Raw genomic sequence first — 19,760 nt, forward strand, 5'->3', positions numbered from 1 at the left:
TCCTCAGCCCCCTTCTGACACCACCCATAGCCACCTCCTCATGTGGCTCCTGTCTGAGCCGAGGGCTGGGGCTGCAGACACCTCCCTCCCTGGACACAGCACATCTGTGAATTGGGCATCGGGACTCTCTGAGATTCTGGTGACTGGCTGAATGAATTCGTCAGTCAGGTGTTTTCCCCAGCTCTGGCTGCTTTCTACTGAACTTGTGCTTTTCTTAGGGAAAGCCTGTGCTGCCACCTGACCACCCATCCCATCTCCCTGTCTTACTCATGGTAGAATTGTCACATGACCCAGTTTCCATGTGGTGGTCCAGGCAGTCACTTCTAACCAATTAGAGATGATATTCCAAATAAAACTTGTTTGTCAGGGCTACCCCATGCAGTTCAAAGTCAGAAGTCATTGTGTCCCTGTTTTTGTGTCCATCTCATGCACCTGGGCACTGTGCTTATCCTGGCAAATAAAGTATTGCATCATCACTTTCAAGGGCAGTGCTTGGGAGTTCATAGTCCTGCCAGCCATGGTTAGGCCTTCCATGCCTCAGGGCCTGTGTTGCTACCCACCTGCCGCTTCACAGCCAGTGTCACAGTAGAAACCGAACCAAAACCTTGCAATAGAGAGGAAATGGTGTGACCGTTATGAATTGGGACGACTTAAACCATCCCATCACCTTAAAAATATTTTTTCTGGGACTTCCCTGGCAGTCCAGTGGTTAAGACTCTGCTTCCAATGCAGGGGACACCGGTTCAGTCCCTGGTCAGGGAATTAAGATCCCATGTGCCGTGCAGCGCAGCCAAAAATAATAATAATAAAAAAGTCTTATTATAAGAGTAATATACTTGTTCACTGTAAAAAATTAAATCATTATAAACATAGGTAGATGTTATATAGGTATATAACAAAGTGAAAGTCCCTTATAATCCCAAGTCTCCAGAAGTAATCTGCATTAATAGTTGGATTGTGTTTTCTGCTAATACTGTCCCCCAAAATGTTTAAAAGCATGAGATCATGTACTACTGTTCCACAGCTTGTTTTTTGTTTGTTTTAATTTAACACTGTATCTTGTGCATCATCTTTTAAAATTTCATCTCCAAGCCAACTGCATTTTAACCTTTGACCTGAGAAGAGGGTGGCAAGAGTTGGGCTCAAAGGGGGTCTCTGGGAGTATGGGAGGAGAAGCTTTGTTTGCAGCCATTCTGCCTTCCAGGGGTGGCAGGTTCCTGTCCCATGTTTTGTGAGTAAATTGCTGACTCCTCCTAAACACGAATCACAAAGAAAGGATTGCTGCCTTCTTGCCTCAAAATGTGCGGCTCCTGCTATTACCAGGACTCTGTTGGAGCTCCTCCCCCATATTCTTAGGTTAGCTCGTAACATTGTGGGTGGAGATTGGTTCTAGTTTGCACCTGTTTTTTGTTTTTTTAAAAAATTTTTAAAAAATTATTTATTTTTGGCTGTGTTGCGTCTTCGTTGCTGCACGCAGGCTTTCTCTAGTTGCAGAGAGCAGGGACTGCTCTTCATTGTGGTGCACGGGCTTCTCATTGCGGTGGCTTCTCTTGTTGCGGAGCACAGGCTAGAGTGCAGGCTCAGTAGTTGTGGCTCACAGGCTTAGTTGCTCCGCTGCATGTGGGATCTTCCCGGACCAGGGCTCGAACCCCATGTCCCCTGCGTTGGCAGATGGATTCTTAACCACTGTGCCACCAGGGAAGTCCCTGCACCTGTTTTTTTTCCTGAGCTTTCTGACCGGTTCATTTATCCTGTTTCCATATTTTCTAAAATTGGAATGTGTTCAAGAAATGGCCAGTAGGTAGAACAGCTTTCAGATTGATTTGCAGATGCTTTTAGCCCAGCCCAGGCCCAGTGACAGCCTCTGTGCTTTCTGTGCTAATAGGATATTAGATTTTCACTTTCTCAGCTCTGGTTACATGGGAAGGCTGGAAAAGGGCATGTAACTACTGCAGCTGCTCTGGGGTCACCATGGCAGCGGGATGGGAGGACTGACTGGGGGTCAGACTTGACTTTGTATTTCTGGTTAGAAAGCTTTTTCTTCAAGTTTTCATCCATGTGGAAAATTGGTCAGGGCAATAGAGTCACTGCTCCCCTTTGATAGCAGTGTGACTCCTCGGTGAAGGAGAGCGTTGGCCAAGCTAATCTGAGGTCTCTGATGTGTGGCAGGAAGTAGGAATATTCAATTCTGGACAGTTTATCTCACTGGAGTTGGGGTGAGGACTTACTTTTAGAGCCTACTCACAATCCTCCTGAGAATAATTTCTCAGGATAAGTACGCTATCTTTACACCTCACTATGGTCACAAAACTAAGGCTTTATACCCCGAGTCTCTGGGCCAATTTTGAGTCAAGGCTTCCTTCTCGAAGTTGGGGGGAAGTATCCACGTTGTACGGCATAGAAACTCCCTGAAGGAGCTTCTTCCAAGTGTCACTCCTCCCCGTCCCGGGAGGTCTAGTGTCCTGGAGGCTGAATGCCTAGTGCCCTGCTCATCTGGGCTCTGCTGCATGTATTCCCCAGGCCCGCAGCCTCGCTTGTCAGCCATTTAACTAAGAATAGCATTCTCTAGGAATGATTTCTTTGAATAATGTGTGAGACCAAACCTCCTTGCTCCCTCTTTCTGTGATGTTTTAACCTTTTTCTTTTGGCTGTGAGAGGGGGCAGGGTGACAGTGGCAAAAATCATTTCACATCCAGCCATCCTTTTCTTAATTGCTTTGCTTACTGAGAGGTGACCAATCCCCAGCACCTCTAGCAAGTGCCACAGAGGGCTGAGAATAGGAATTGTTCCCAGGGAGAAGTCGTTTCATTTGGACAGAAGGCCCCTCTTTTGCATCTTAAATTACAATGTATTCAGACCATACCATATAAATAATTGGTAGGCCATGGTTTTGTTAGTGCATCTTACTTTCTGTTGGTCCCTGTAGAGTGAAAAGCTCCCTGTAGTCAAGGAGGCCTGCAGCTGTTTAAAATAATAATGCCAAAGATGGTCTGCCATCACGTTAACTTTCCCCATTTTCTATTCCTGACACATTTATTGAGTGCTTGCTATGATCCAAGCATTGTACTGGGCACTTGGCATGTGTGATCTCATTTCACAAGAGATTGTTTTGTTGCTGTAAGAAGCCAGATGTGGGAAGGTGACCCTTGGGAGGCAGTCAGGGTACATCACGGTCTTTTATCACTGCAGGGAGGACCTCAGTGTCAATAAAGTGCAGGAGGGAGAAGGTGGGGAGAAGGTGGCAGCATTTATATTCTCTTCCCCTGCTCTCTGGGAGGAATCCTACCCCACAGTCTGGTAACAGAACCAGGACCCTGCCTTTCGAGGCAGTGCCTACCTGGGCACAACATTGCCCCTGAAATTCACATTTATTTTCAAAAGCCCTTTTGCTGGAGGGTCTGGAATCGAACCACACTACCCTTCATTGGGGTTTCAGTGCCTGCACTTAGCAGGCTTTGTATTGCAAGCGGGGCTTTTTCTTTTTTTTTTAAAGATTTTTTTTGATGTGGACCATTTTTAAAGTCTTTATTGAATTTGTTACAGTATTGCTTCTGTTTTATGTTTTGGTTTTTTGGCCGCGAGGCATGTGGGATCTTAGCTCCCCAACCAGGGATCAAACCCACACCTCCTGCATTGGAAGACAAAGTCTTAACCACTGGACTGCCAGGGAGGTCCTGAGAGGGACTTCTTCTGTCTGCCTTCCAGGGGCTCCTTGATGGGCAGCAGAATCCGGTCAAGCTTGACCTCTCACCTCTGATGGAGGGAAAATCCAGATACAGCACCAGGTGGTTGTAGAAAGAAAGAAATGTCCTGATAAGTCGTTAGTAGGTTGAACAATATTTAGCTTACCATCTTTCGGTGGGGGGGATGGATGGACGGCAGATTCTGTTAATTCAGCAGATATTTATTGGATTAATTTATTAATATATTAATTAATGCTAGGCATTGTGTTGAACTAAAGTTGCCCTCATGATGACCAGGGGTGGAGGAAATAGACATAATCACACAAATGAATAATTAATTCAGGCAAGGAACATTACTGGATTTTAAAAATCACTGGAGAATAAAACGACTGACAGGACCAAGTGACGATATGGAACAGTTAGAACCCTCACCGCTGCTGTTCAGGTGAGTAAACAAACTGGTCCATCCATCCCCTGGAATACTACTCAGGGGCCAAAAGGAATGAATTACTGCTACACACAGCAACATTGTCAGGTCTCAGAATCATTATATGCTGAGAGTGATAGAAGCCAGACACAGAAGACTACAAATTATGATTCCGTTTATACATGGCTCTGGAAAATGCAAACTAATCTATAGTGACAGGAGGCAGGTCAGTGGTTATGGTTGCCTAGGAGCTGGGAGTGGCAAGAAAAATTGCTTGCAGAGGGGCATGGGAAAACTTGGGGTGATAGAAATATTCCATATCTTTTTTTTTGTTTGTTTTATGTTAGAAATATTCCATATCTTGACTGTGGTGATGATTTTACTCATGTACACATACTTCAAGATTACCGAACTGTATGCTTTTAATGGATACAGTTTATTGTATATAAATTATGCCTCAATGGTTGATTTTTTTTAAATCACTGAGGAAAGGTGTTGAGGGAACTTGATATTTGCATGGTCTCAGAATACCACCCAGCGCATTAATTACTGATTACAAAGGAGAAATGTACCTTTATAATGGAGAGATATGGGGGTTACCACCTTAACAAAAGGTGAACAGGACTGGCACGCCCAGCTGTTCAGCCTGACATTATGTGCCTTGTTGCCAAAAATATTTAATCTGAATCTTATCATGAGTAGATAATCAGACAAATCCAGAATGTGATACATTTTACAAGACAACTGGCCTGACTCAATAAAAAGGTCAGTGTCATGAAATAGAAAAAAGTTTGGGGGCCTAGTGCAACTTCTGTGTTTATAACCCGAACCCCTTTCCCATTCAGGTAGCCAGGTGTTTAGTGTATGAGCTTCTGAGTCACCTCTAGTGTCCTGACTTTCCCACGCAGTAGCTGGCCTTAAACTGTCTAAGCCTCATTTTCCTGTTCCTTCAAATTGGGAGTAAAAATAATAGCTCTTTCAAAGGGAATTTTTTAGAATTAAATGAACCCCCGTTTGTAATGTTCTTAGCATAATGCCTGATACGTAGCAATCACTCAGGCCATGTTGGCCATTATTTTGGTGGCTCATGTTACTGATTTACTGCGGTTGTGGAAACCCAAATAGGACACTTACCCAGAATAGTAATGGATGACATTAGACAATGTCTGTAGGCAGGGTTTTTTTTTGTTTGTTTGTTTGTTTTAACCGGGTGAGGAGGCAACAGAATCAAGCGTTTTATTTATTTTTAAATTTATTTATTTTTGGTCACACGGCCTGCAGGATCTTAGTTTCCCAACCAGGGATTGAACCCGCGCCCTCAGCAGTGAAAGCATGGAGTCCTAACCGCTGGACCGCCAGGGAATTCCCTGTAAGCAGTTTTTAAGAACTTCTCACTGAAGTATAATATCCATTAAGAAAAGTGCACTCATCATAAGTACAGCTCAATGAATAGCCACTAACTGAATACACCTGTATAACCAGTACCCAGACCAAGAAACAGAAGATGGCCAGCTGCCTGCAAAACTTACTACCCTGGCTTCTGCCCCTGGCTTCTGCCAGTTACAGAATCGTTTTGCCTGCCTCTGTGCTTTACTAGTGGACTCACACCACACGCACAGTTGTGGTCTAGCTTCCTTCACTCGGCATGATGTCCGTGGCGCTCATCTGTAAGCTCCCTCGTGGTTGTGTGATTCGCTCATTCTCATTGCTGTATGCTGTTCCACCATGTGGCTAGTCCACAACTGATTTATTCATTCTACTCTTCGTGGATATTTGGGCACTTTCCAGTTTGGGGGCTGTTATGAATAGTGCTGCTCTGAACATTCTTGTACATGAATATTGGTGCATGGATGTGCACTCATCTACTTCAGGTATATACCCAGGAGTGAGGCAGTTTTTAATAATTAATTTTAACATGTTGAACATGTTGGTTTAAAAGATGTCTTGGGGGCTTCCCTGGTGGCGCAGTGGTTGAGAATCTGCCCGCTAATGCAGGGGACACGGGTTCGAGCCCTGGTCTGGGAGGATCCCACATGCCGCGGAGCAACTGGGCCTGTGAGCCACAACTACTGAGCCTGCGCGTCTGGAGCCTGTGCTCCGCAACAAGAGAGGCTGCGACAGTGAGAGGCCCACGCACTGCGATGAAGAGTGGCCCCCGCTTGCCACAACTAGAGAAACCCCTCGCACAGCAACGAAGACCCAACACAGCAAGAATAAATAAATTAATTAATAAACACCTGCCCCCAACATCTTCTTAAAAAAAAAAAAAAGATGTCTTGAAGCACATATCAGTTCCTGAAGGGGCAGTAAGTCTATGAAGCTGAGAGCTAAAGCAGTAGGAGGATCTCTGCTACCTATTTATGGCTTTGTGTTTCCTGTCTTTTAAGGGATAAGGGGTCGTTCTGGCGAGGGTGTATGTGGGTGCACAGAGCTGTGTCATACATTATTTTAGCAGCTAGATCATTCCCGTTTGCCAAGTGTGCCTGGCTGGAAGAATCTTGAATTCTTCCAATACCTTGTGGTGTAGCCCTTTTCTTTGCTGGGGCTCTCCTCGTGGTTCTGAGTTGAGACTGTGGTTAGCACAGATCTTGGTAACCCTATGGTTTTTACTTGATGGGCTGTCATGGGGCATTGCTCCCTGATTCAGTTTTGTCCATTTGTAGCACAGATAAATAGGTGTTCTTATTGACATCTACCAGTAAGACTCTAAAATGAAATGTTCAACCCTGTGGGCAGTTTGTGAGGGGAGGAAGGGTGAGGCAGAGTCTGGAAGCGAAGCTCTTCCCCCAGTGTGTCTGAGTGTGAGTGTGGAGACCTGCAGCCGTGGCTGGAGATCAGCTTGTCTGCTTTGTTCGCAGGTCAGAGGTGGCCCACGGCTCCTCTGCGCAAATGGAAACCTCTGTAAAAATGCTCTTTGACAGAATACTTAGAGCTGTGACCTTCTTCCTGATTGAGCTCGTTTGCCCGGGTAAATGAGCAGAGTGCTTTCTGCGTGGCAGATTTAAATTTCACCACTAATTGAGGGTAGCATCTTTGGGGACAAGCGCTTGCCATTAGATCAGAGGCCTTTTGGGAGACAGCCTGGCAACAAGCACATCAGGGCAGATTAAGGCAGGAGGTAGAGATGGGGAGAGGACAGAGTGCAACTGTTATTAGTAACTGGGGGACGGTCCACGGAGAAACCAAGTGAGAACTCTTGCCATGTGCCTGTGGGGACTGTGCACATATGCACATACGTGATGCATATGTTTTGGTGGCCTTTTTTCCCCTTTTTTCTTGCTACTGACTAATCTGTACAGGATAAACCTGGAGCCAAACTGCCTGGATTCGAATCTCTGTTCTGCTGCTTATGAACAAATGTTTAACCTCTCTGTGACTCAGTTTCCTTGACTGTAAGATGAGGATAATGATAGTACTTTGAATCACTGAGGTGATTCAATATGTTAAAAACCTTATAACAGTACCTGGCAGGTTGTAAATGATCAATTAGCATTTGTTGCTGCTGCTTTTAGCACTGACACTAAAGTGCATCTTCCACTCTAGTTGGGCCTCTCAGCTTGCTGGAGCCTCATTTGCCAAGCCCTGCTGTCCGCTAGGCTTGGTTCCCCTCCCCCTGTGCAGAGGCCCCTCACCTTCAAAGTCCAGCCCAGGCTTCTCCCTCCAGGAAGAGTAGCCCACTGACTCCCTCCCCTTTCTGAGTTTCAAAGAGCTTGATAGCCTGGCGGGTCAAGCATAGACTTTGGAACGGGTCATACCCCGTTCACAGTCCCAGCTCTGCTGCTCCTCTTCTTAGTTTCACCGCTTCACGTCTCTGAGCTCTGTGCTTCCTCTGCAAAATGCAGCTAACGATAATACCCACCTTGTTAGGGCTGTGAGGGTTGAAGGAGATCGTGTGTTAAGATACTTGGCCTGGCACATACTAAACACTCAGGAAAGGGGAGACCTTGTCATTTTGTGGTGAAATCTTCAGTATTAACTTCTTGCTTGTCCTCTGATTATTTCATGAGTTGGTTTTGATTCCCTGTTTAGATGTTCACCCCTTACAGTCAGGGATGTTTGTTACATGTTTTAGATCTTCTCCATGCCTACTCGGCCTGTGATAAATACTTGGGAATCTTTTTTTCTACAGAGCCATCTTCACCTCCATATAACCTCACTCTTTAGATAACTCTGTGCATTTATTTCTCTGCCTGATTCCAGAGTGCCAGAGGACTGGAGTGCGTCGAACTGTGAGGATCCTGTCCTTTTCTCATTCATTCAGTACATAGATTAATCGAGCACCTTCTATACTGTGTGCCATGCACTGTTCAAGATGCTGAGGATACAATATTGGAAAAAAGAGATAAAAATCCTTGCCCTCATGAACCGTGCATTGCAGTCTTGTGGGGGAGACAATGACAAACAAAATATAAAGAATCTTAGTGATTAGTGCTTGAGAGGAAAAAAATGAAGCAGGAGAGTGGTATGTGAAATGTCTGGGGTGAGTGTTAAAATTTTAGAGATGGAGGGCTGGGGGAGAGTGCCTTTTGACGCGAACCTGAAGTAAATGAGGGAGGGAGCCATGTGATTACCCAGGGAAGAATCTTCCAGACAGAACAGCGAGTGTAAAATTCCTGAGACTGGGACATTCCTGGTAAGGACCTTGGCTTTTACTCTGAGTGAGGTCAGAAGCCATTGGAAGGTTTTGAGTGAAGGGACAGTAATTGGCCTTTGTTTAATAAAAAACTCTGACCACTGTGGAGAACAGTTCTGACCCTTGAAGACTGAAATGCACTTGATCTAGCTGCCTTTCTGCAAATCTTCCTCCATTCTGCCCTTCCTTTCTCTGCATATGTACCCAGTCTTGCATTATGCTGACATGGGTTCGCCTAGACCCTTAGTTTAAACTGAAAGGGTAGAGGTGTATAACTCAGCATAGGAGGGCAGCCTGGATTAGAGCCAAAACTGGAAGAATGCAAGAAATGGTAAGCAGATGGGTTACTCATCTTTCTTCACACTTTTCAGTTTCATGCCTCCATGTCTTTGCTCATCACTGTTCTTACTGACTCATATGTTGTTTCCCCTCCCACCTGACAAATCCCCACTCTTTCTAAACCTTCCCTCTCTAAACATGCCTTTGTCACAGCAGGTTTTCCCTTGTATTAGGGTTAAATGAAGTCATAAGGGTGGGCCCTGCCTAATAGGGTTAGTGTCCTTATAAGAGGAGACATGAGAGAGCTCTCACCAGAAACCAAATTGGCCAGCGCCTTGATCTTGGACTACCCAGTCTATGGTATTTTGTTATGGTAGCCCAAGCAGAAGAATACAGATGGCAAGGTGATTGATGCAGGCATCAAAACTCCTGAGATCCTTAAAGTATGGGCTGATCCTTCCTTCATTTATGCATCCCCATGGGGCCTAGCTCTCCAGAGACCTCAGTCAGGTATCTTTGTGTTCACATGACCAGGACAGAACAGTTGGGTCAGTAGGAATGGGAATTGAGGCAACAGAAAGTCAGAAGGACTGAAGCTGGTGGAAGAAGACGTGGAAGAATATCACTTGAGAATCCTGGTCTAAAAAGATAAGCTCACTCTTTTGTGTTGTACCTGGCTCTCAGGTGGTTTATTTGTTTGAAATGTAAGATGACTTGGGTATCAGACAATTGAATCCCCCTTTTTCAAACAGAGATGGTACAAGGCCTTGTGATTTCACCCCAGTTTGCGTTCTTTCACCCTTGGCTGGAATCCTTTGTCTATTTAAATTTGGTGGCCTCCCAACAGTTTAAAAACAAACTCACACAATTTATCTTTTCGGGGAAGCTGCAATTTGGTTGAAACAAGACCTTTCTAGCATGTAGCTCCTGATAACTGCAACTACAATCAGTGTTTCTGTTTTGTGATCTATTTTTTGTGTTTCAAAAGCCACAACAGAAAACTCTTTCTTCTTTTGTGGTTGTCAGGAGCCAGCATTTGGGTTGTGGCAGCAAGAGAGTGTTTTTGTGGAAACTTAATCCGTAATGAGGTATTCCACTTCCTGGCCCGGGCTTTCTGTGAAGAGCATGTATGCCTTTATAACCCATGAAGGGAGTGAAGGACGCCAAATCTGGGTAAATTCAAAATTCTTCTGAGCCTTGAAAAATGTAGGTTATGTAGTAGTTGTTGTTGTTATTGTTTTAATATCACTAAAACCAAATGAAGAAAAACAAAGTGAAAATACCCAATCTGAATTGAATTAAATATAACAATTATTGATTCTAAGAAGCCCCTTGGTTCTAAACTGCCCCCATCCGTGTGATAACAGCTACTGGGGGAAGGATTGTGGGGCAGCACAGTAAGTGCAGGTATTAACAGTAAGTTAGCCTAGTGTGGAAAACATTAAAATGGGCCGAGGTGCCCATCATCAGAGGGAGGGAATGCGGTAATGGCCGTCTTAACAACAATGGTGATGAGGATAATTACCGTTAAGGAGGCCCGGTCCTAAGCTCCTTATAAGCATTATGTCATTTCATCCTCTTGGGGACCCACACACAGCAAGCCTTTCAACAGCCTTCTTGACAGCAGTTACGCGAGGCCAACAATATCTTTCTAACCTGAACATCACTATTTCATATTTCCTGTGTTTGGGGTAAGGAAGCTCTATCCTTGAAGGGAAGGACTTACATAGCATTTAAATAATATAAGCAAGGACTTCCCGGGTGGCACAGTGGTTAAGAATCTGCCTGCCAATGCAGGGGGACACGGGTTGGAGCCCTGGTCCGGGGATATCCCACATGCCGCGGAGCAACTAAGCCCGTGTACCACAGCTACTGAGCTCGTGTGCCACAACTACTGAAGCCCACGAACCTAGAGCCCGTGCTCTGCAACAAGAGAAGCTACCTCAATGAGAAGCCACCACAATGAGAAGCCCGCTCACCACAATGAAGAGTAGCCCCCGCTCGCCGCAACTAGAGAAAGTCCGTGTGCAACAACGAAGACTCGACGCAGCCCCCCCGCCTCCAAAAAAGAAAAGAACAACCCCCTGGAGTCAGTCTGCTTGGAGGCCAGGCTTAGTCCTGCCACCTCATTAAGCTCTGTGATCTGGGGCAGGTTACTTACCCCATCTAAGCCTTAGTTTCCTCATCTATTAAATGGGGGTGCTGATAAAAACAGTATTTTGATATATCCAAATATTCTCTTAGTTTTAACCAACTATTTCTGAGCATTTGAGAAGTACTTCTTTATAGCTCTCAACATACTAATCACCAGTGACTTCTAGCTGTTATTAAAACAGACCTTCTAACACTGCTATTCAGATGGTACCATCCTTCATCTTTTTTTTCCCCCAAAGTCTGATTTAAACTAGCTTAGATGTTTTATTCATCCAAATAGGCTTTCTCAGTTACTTCAAATTTGTGAGGCTGGGCCTAGTAACCATTTTGGTGTGGTGGCAAGGTGATAGACGGCAGGCATCAGAACAGCTGACTCTGAGCTCTGGATCTGCTGCTCGCTTATTCAGGCCATGAGGATGTTGATAGAGCATGTTCAGTAATCCAGAAGACAGCGACTAGAACATGGCCCCCTGCCGTTAGGAGTTAGGAAATGAGAATGGGGGAGGGATATGCCTGTGTTCAAGACTATGAGAACCCAACAGGGGAGCTGGAGTCACCTTATTTCTCTTATCCTTAATTTCTTCAGTGCAGGATGGAGGTAATATCCGCCTTACCTATGCTACATGGCGTGTGATATTGAAGATCAAAGAAGAGAATAGAATAGAAGTATTTTCAGATTATGAAACTTTGCAGCTATTCTTGTCTTGAGGTGTGTTGGTCTTATAATTTGAAAGGTAGAAGTAACGCCTTCAGTTACTCTTCAATAGGTGCTAGGTGCTGTATCTCATCTAATCTTTACAGCAGCCTTGTGAGGTAGACCATTTAATAATGCCATAAAGATTAGAGTTGGGGACTTCCCTGGTAACACAGTGGTTAAGAATCCACCTGCCAATGCAGGGGACACGGGTTCGAGCCCTGGTCTGGGAAGATCCTACATGCCACGGAGCAACTAAGTCCATGAGCCACAACTACTGAGCCCATGTGCTGCAACTACTGAAACCTGCGCACCTAGAGCCCGTGCTCTTCTTTCAAGAGAAGCCACCGCAGTGAGAAGCCTGCGCACCACAACGAAGAGTAGCCCCTTTTCCCCACAACTAGAGAAAGCCCAGGTGGAGCAACGAAGATCCAATACAGCCATAAATAAATAAATAAATTGGAGGATGAATGAGTGAGTGTTTAAAAAAAAAAAAAGATTATGTCTTCCCTGGTGGCACAGTGGTTGAGAGTCCGCCTGCCGATGAAGGGGACGCGGGTTCGTGCCCCGGTCTGGGAAGATCCCACATGCCGCGGAGCGGCTGGGTCCATGAGCCATGGCCGCTGAGCCTGCGCGTCCGGAGCCTGTGCTCCGCGACGGGAGAGGCCACAACAGTGAGAGGCCTGCGTACCGCAAAAAAAAAAAAAAAAAAAGATTTGAGGTGATTGGTAGCTGTGCCTTCCCAGGTAGGGAGCAGGGTGATCACAACTTTGGTCTTACATCTTGCATATCTTGCCTATTAAGAGGTTGTCAATTTAATCATGACCAGAACTACAGCAGCTCCCAGACTTTTTTTTTTTTTTTTTATTGGAGTATAATTGCTTTACAATGGTATGTTAGTTTCAGCTTCACAACAAAATGAATCAGTTATATATATACATATATTCCCATATCTCTTCCCGCTTACGTCTCCCTCCCTCCCACCCTCCCTATCCCACCCCTCCAGGCGGTCACAAAGCACCGAGCTGATCTCCCTGTGCTATGCGGCTGCTTCCCACTAGCTGTCTACCTTACGTTTGGTAGTGTATATATGTCCATGCCTCTTTATCGCTTTGTCACCGTTTACCCTTCCCCCTCCCCATAGCCTCAAGTCCATTCTCTAGTAGCTCCCAGACTTTTTGATTTGGTGGACTAGCACTGTTACCCTCAGCATTCTGGGGGTGACAGAGGGTTGCCAGCTTTTTGTTCTGCCAAGCAAGGGTATTAAATTTTTTTAAAATATCTTTTATGACTGTTATTTCATAAAAGTGAGAATACTTCATCAACCTCGAAGTAGTAGGAAAGATGATTTCAAAATATAAGCTAGCCTTCTATTAATTTTTTTTTATCATGTGTTTGGTGTAAAATGCGGGACAGTATGAAAAAGTGAAAAAGTCAGTCTCCCTCTTAGCCTTCTGTCCCAGTTCCCCTAAACTAGCAAGCTCCCTTTGTCTGTGTATAAGTTGCCGATATCTAATTGTTTGATTTATTTATAATCTTTTTTTTTTATAGAATTCGTTTTTACAGTTGAATTTTTTATTGTTTCTTTTGGCTTCTGGGCTTTCGATATACTCACTTAGAAAGGGTTACCCCACTCCAAGATTATTTTTGAAAGTCTACCATAGCTTTTTTCTAGTGTTTTATGGTTTTATTTTTATCTGAAATTTATTTTGTGGAAGATGCAACATTATTTCAGATGTGACAGCATTATTTATTGCATCTTCTACTGATTTGAAAGCGACTTGTATATATTACAGTATACACTACTGAATTCCAGTATGTATTGGAGTGTCTTTCTGAACCCTCTCATCTCTTTGATCTAGCTAACTAGCTACCCATCCATCCATGTGCCAGAACTACACTGTTTTAATGACTGAGTTTTATAGGTAGCCACTTTGGAATTATCTTGGCTTTTCTTGTTTAATTTTCCGTATGAACTTCAGAATCTGTTTAATTTTTAAAATAAGCCTTTTGTAACCCTTAAATCATACATTAACTGTTGATATCTTTATGATGTTACATTTTCTTTTTTGTCTCTCAGTAGTGTTTTAAACTTTTCTTCATGTAGCTCTTGGTGGCTTTTTTTTTTTTTTGGTTGCACGATGAAATAGACTAGTAATAGGTGTGTGTTTATATAGATGGAGACTTGATTTCTGCGTATTAATTTTGTATCCAGACTCCTTACTTGAATATTTTATCGCTTGTAATAGTTTTTCAAATGATTCAGTTGGGTTTATTGAAATGTAATATACATATAATAAAACTCACCAATTTTTTTTTTTTTTTTTGTGGTACGCGGGCCTCTCCCTGCTGTGGCCTCTCCCGCTGTGGAGCACAGGCTCTGGACGCACAGGCTCAGCGGCCATGGCTCACGGGCCTAGCCGCTCTGTGGCATGTGGGATCTTCCCGGACTGGGGCACGAACCCATGTCCCCTGCATCGGCAGGCAGACTCTCAACCACTGCGCCACCAGGGAAGCCCAAAACTCACCAATTTTAAATTTATACCCAGTGAGTTTTGTTTTTTTTTAAATATTGATTGATGGCTGCGTTGGGTCTTAGTAGCGGCAGGCAGGGTCTTCGTTGTGGCATGTGGGATCTTTCGCTGTGGTGTGCGGGCTTCTCTCTGGTTGTGGCGCATGGTCTCTGTACTTGCGGCACGTGGGCTCTCTACTTGCAGCAGGCGGGCGTAGTGGGGGATCTTAGTTCCCTGACTGGGGATCAAACCTGTGTTCCCTGCATTAGAAGGCAGATTCTTAACCACTGGACCACTAGGGAAGTCCCACCCAATGAGTTTTGACAAATGTGTATAGTTTTTTAATCATCGCCACAGTCAAGATATAGAGCTTCTTGGGTTTTTTTAGGTAAATCATGACACCTGTAAATATTTATCATTTAACTTCTTTTCCTCATGTTTATTCCTCTGATTTTTTCCCGCCTTTGGACTAATTATATTGGCCAGTAGTACCTCCAGGACAATATTATATAATGCTAGTAATAGTGGATATCCTTACCTTGTTCCTTGTTGGCTTTGGGATGAGACAGGAAAATTTTTTTTTTTTTTAAGGACTTACTTATCCATCCATCCTTGTTTACTAAGAGTTTTTTGGTTTATCGAGAGTGGAGTTAAATTATATCAAATATCCTTTGAGCTTTTGTAAAGATGAGGTCATTATAATTTTTCTCTTTTGAACTATTTGGAAATACATTAAATTAGTAATTTTCTACTGTTGACCCACTCCAGGAGTCCTAGAATAAATCATACTTGGTGTGATATACTGGGAAATAGATTATTTGGTCTCTGTCCTCAGGTTCCGGCGCACAGCTCCTAAAACCCTTGGAATCTCTGGACAGGTGAGTGTCTTTTGTAGGCTAATGAGATGACTGGTGACTTAGGGCCCCTAGACAGATTCAGGATGAGGCTGGTCACCAGAAAGACCCAGGCAGGACTAGAGGGTTGGAATTTTTAACCCCACCCCCGAACCTCTGGGGAGAAGCAAGTGTCTGGAGAGTGAGTTCAGTCACCAATGGCCAGTAAGTTTAACCAGTCATACCTATGTAATGAAGCCTCCATAAAAACCCCTAAATGATGGAGTTCAAAGAGCTTCCTGGTTGAGGTGCTGGGAGGGTGCTCAGAAAGGGCATAGAAGCTCCACGCCTCTTTCCCTACACCTTGCCCTATGCATCTCTTCCATTTGCCTGTTCCTGAGTTGTATCCTTCATAATAAACTAGTAATATTAAATAAAATGTGTTCTTGAGTTTGTGAGCTGTTTTGGCAAATTATCAAACCTGAGGAGGGGGTCATGGGAACTCCTGATTTATAGCCTGTCGGTCAGAAGTACAGGAGGCCTGGGACTTGTGACTCGTGCCCGAAGTGGGGGCCATTCTTGCTGGGACTGAACACTTAACCTGGAGGTCTGCACTGACTCCAGTTGTAGTTAGTGTCAGAATTGAATTGAATTGTTGGATATCTAGCTGGTGTGCAGAGAGTTGGAGAATTAGTTGGTATGAGAAAAAACCACACACATTTGATGTCAGAAGTGTTGTGAGTAAAAACAGGTCCCTTGGTTATAGAATATTATTTTTAAATGTGCTGTTGAATGCTATTTGCTAATAGCTTTTGCATCAGTGTTTGTAAATGCGGTCATTCTATAGAGATTTTTTTTCCTCTTGAATGTTCAAAAATGTTAATTGTCTTTATATTTGAAGGGCAGTATTGCTGTATATAAAATTGGGTTAGCCTTTCTTTCCTCGAGGACTTTATGGGCACAGTTCTGCTATCTTCTAGTGTGGGCTGTGCATGGGAGAAAACTGAGGCCAGCCTGTGTTTTGCCTAAATGCCTTGAAGATTCCCTTCCCTCCCTCCCTCTCTTTTTAAAGTTTAATAAGTTTACCAAGACATACCTTGTTAATTGAATTAAGTCAGTTTTTCCTGGAACATAGTGAGCCCTTTTAATCTGTGTATTGAAGTCATCCTAACTTTGGTTCTACATGTCCCTTACAGGGTTTTCAGCAATGTTGTTTTTTTTTTTTTTTTTTTTTTTTTGCGGTACACGGGCCTCTCACTGTTGTGGCCTCTCCTGTTGCGGAGCACAGGCTCCGGACGCGCAGGCTCAGTGGCCATGGCCCATGGGCCCAGCCGCTCCGCGGCATGTGGGATCCTCCTGGACCGGGGCACGAACCCGTGTCCCCTGCATCGGCAGGCGGACCCTCAACCACTGCGCCACCAGGGAAGCCCAATGTCGTTTCTTTTCCATGTGTTTTTGGTTTCTGTAATGGAAAAAGATTTATTTTTCTCTTCTACTTCCCTAGCTCTGCCCTTAATTGTTTTATCTACTTTTGTTGTCTCGTCTTTTCTTAGTGTATCTCAGCTTTACACATTGTTTCATAGAAGACATTGTGTGGTTCATTTGTTTTTTATTTCATGGGAATATACTTTCATTTACTAATGGCAGCATTTTGGGGGTTTTTTTTGGTTTTTAATTTTTTGGCTGTGTTGGGTCTTCCTTACTGCACGTGGGCTTTCTCTAGTTGCAGCAAGCAGGGGCTACTCTTCATTGCGGGGCACAGGCTTCTCATTGCGGTGGCTTCTCTTGTTGCAGAGCACGGGCTCTAGGCACGCAGGCTTCAGTAGTTGTGGCTTGCAGGCTCAGTAGTTGTGGCTCACGGGCTCTAGAGTATAGGCTCAGTAGTTGTGGTGCATGGGCTTAGTTGCTCCACGGCATGTGGGATCTTCCCGGACCAGGGCTCGAACCCATGTCGCCTGCATTGGCGGGCAGATTCCACTGCGCTGCCAGGGAAGTCCCTAATGGAAGCATTTTTGGATGAATGTTCTTTGCAATTGGTTTTTCTTGTGGGGTTTTTTGAGGTTTTTTTGTTTGTTTGTTTTGTGTTTTTGCTGGTAGTTTTGTGCTGGTTCCTTTTTTAAAAAATTGTGATAAAATATACATAACATAAAGTTTACCATCAATCATTTTTTAAACGTACAGTTCAATATGTGCTAGACCCTTTCATAAGATTGTCATTCATCTTTGAATGAGGTGATTGCTTCCATTCTAGCAGTCTGTAGAAAATTCTTTTGCGAAGGGGCTAGCCTAGGAGGGGTTTTTCTTGAATATTCTACTAGCCTTTCTTGCCCTCAGACATCTGGAAATGGCAGTTGTAATGCCCCAGGCATTCCCTGTCACCCTACCTCCTTGACAGACTGCTTCCTGTAGGTTTGACTTGTGTATATGATTCTTCATGCCTTACTGGGTCTGAGGAAGCCTCAGTCACCAGTCCCTGAGCCAGTTCCCACTGAGTTCCCACTGTTAGAAACAATGGATTGCTGGTATTGCCCCCTTAGAATGAAGCATTTACTTTTGAGAAGTGGACTTGCATGCTTTGTCTGACATCTGTAACAACAGGCGCTCTCTCTCATCGCTTTCCCACACCCTTGTTTGACCTTTACAGCATTTGGTGGTTCTTACTCACATATTGGGGTTTGGGGTCACAGATGTCTCTAGTTTTGTCAAAGACGTGATGTTTCTGTTTCTCATTCTCCTGGTTGCTTTTGTGTGGTTCTCTAGTGGAGAAAGGGGTAAAGTCTTCGTTCTGCCATTTTAAAATGAAATACAGTCTTCTAACTTTAATACATTTAGCTTTCTGAAAAACTCATTTTTTAAGCAGCCCTTATTTTTTGCCTCCTCCTGAGAACTTGCTCACCACCATTGGTCGGGAAATTGCTGCTTTTGTGTCATTTAAAGGTCATCTGATCTTGTTGAGGGAGCGGCTTGAGGGGTTATTGAGAGGGATGTGCTTAGACCCTTTCCTGTGTTCTCTCCATTAGCCTATTTCTGTCTCCCTCTGATTTTATGCGCATTTCAGTTAGATCTCTGTGCTCGGTTACACATCTTCTTGTGTGTATATATCACTCTGCTGAGAAACTTGAGAAAGCTATGTCTCCTTTATGATCCGGCAGTGTGTGCGGCAGGAGTAAATGCCGGCCGGTCCCGTCACCAAAACAGGAAGCTCTGTGAGTCTGTAGGTAGCAGACCCACACAGACCCTTGTGGCTTCCTTAGGTCTTGTAGTATGGAGAATTTCGTAGGTTTTCATTCTTGAGTCTACATAAAGAAAGATCCTTTTTATAGAATAGATTTTATTTTTCACCCCAACCTTAATTATTGCTGTCATTTCTTTAGCTAGATTCTTCTTTTCCAGCTGGCCACAGTATATCAGTCAGATGAGGCCAGCTTACAATTTCAGTGGCTTAAAAGAGCAAAGATTTTTTTTCCACTCATTTATGATATTTGTTCTGGCAGCTTTGCTCTGCACTGTCCTCACTCAGGGACCCACTGATGGAGCAGCCACCCTCTTGAAGGACGCTAGGTGCGAAGGGAAAGAAACTTCTGGAGGATCTCATTCCAGGAATTAAATGTTTCAGCTTCACCTCACTTCTGCTCACAAGTCACTGGTCAGAACTGGCCACATGACTTTACCCAACCACAGTGGGAGCAAAGGAGTTTATTCTTCCTTGTTTCCAGGAAAGGAGAGTGGGACAATGACAGAAGTACTAATTAAGGGCAACCATGGCTACCTGTCAGTTGTATCAGCAGAGTTGGCAAGTGTTCCATTTAGAATTTCTGGTGTTTGAATTTGTACGTTTTTCTTTTAGCATACCAGTGGATTGGAATGTCTGTGTCCAGCTCTGCATAGAACTTCCTGAGTGATTTTGCAGAGGGAAAAGGTTCTGAGCTTTTCTCTCTTGTGCATGATCTTACTTAACCCCCATAGAGTCTTATGAGGCAGAGATTATTATTTTCCTGTTTTAATGGTGAGCTGGTATTGAGAAAAATTAAGTCATTTGCCCAAAAGTGGCTTAACTCATAAATAGCAGATTCAGCTCAAATGTTGATCTATTTAATTCCAGAACTCAGGCTCTTAATCTTTATATCTTAAGACCTGAGTGTCCCCAACTTTTAAATGGGAGGCTTATTAGACTATCTTGTCTACAATGGCCTTGCTGACTTAAAAAAACGCCTGCCCTCCTAAAACTAGCATAACAGCCCTGGTTGTCTGTGCTTTGAAATGCTAGCCCTGTTTACAACATTTGGCATTTCCTAGAAGCAAGGAACCAAAGCCCAGATAATTTTACAGTGGAAGTCTTGATATGGCAGAGAAACACGGTTCATGGCAGCACAACTATGCTTCTCTTGCTTGATTGTAGCATGGACCTTGGCAGCCAGAAGTCATGGTGGCTTGATAGTTTCTGATCAAAATGTCGAGGGCCAGCAGTCTTCGTGGGTGGGGATATGTGCATAGCAGTAAGTCAGGTGCTTTCTTTGGCCTTCTAAGTATTTTAAAGTAGGTTA

General features: G+C 44.0%; 1 protein-coding gene across 3 annotated transcripts in view; it reads left to right on the forward strand.

Annotated features, from left to right (window-relative positions):
• Window positions 1-19,760, forward strand: part of ARHGAP35 (Rho GTPase activating protein 35) — a 121,665-nt gene that overhangs the window by 64,916 nt on the left and 36,989 nt on the right. The window lies entirely within an intron of this gene.

This window comes from Orcinus orca, chromosome 20, assembly GCF_937001465.1.
Source record: "Orcinus orca chromosome 20, mOrcOrc1.1, whole genome shotgun sequence".
NCBI lineage: Eukaryota > Metazoa > Chordata > Mammalia > Artiodactyla > Delphinidae > Orcinus > Orcinus orca.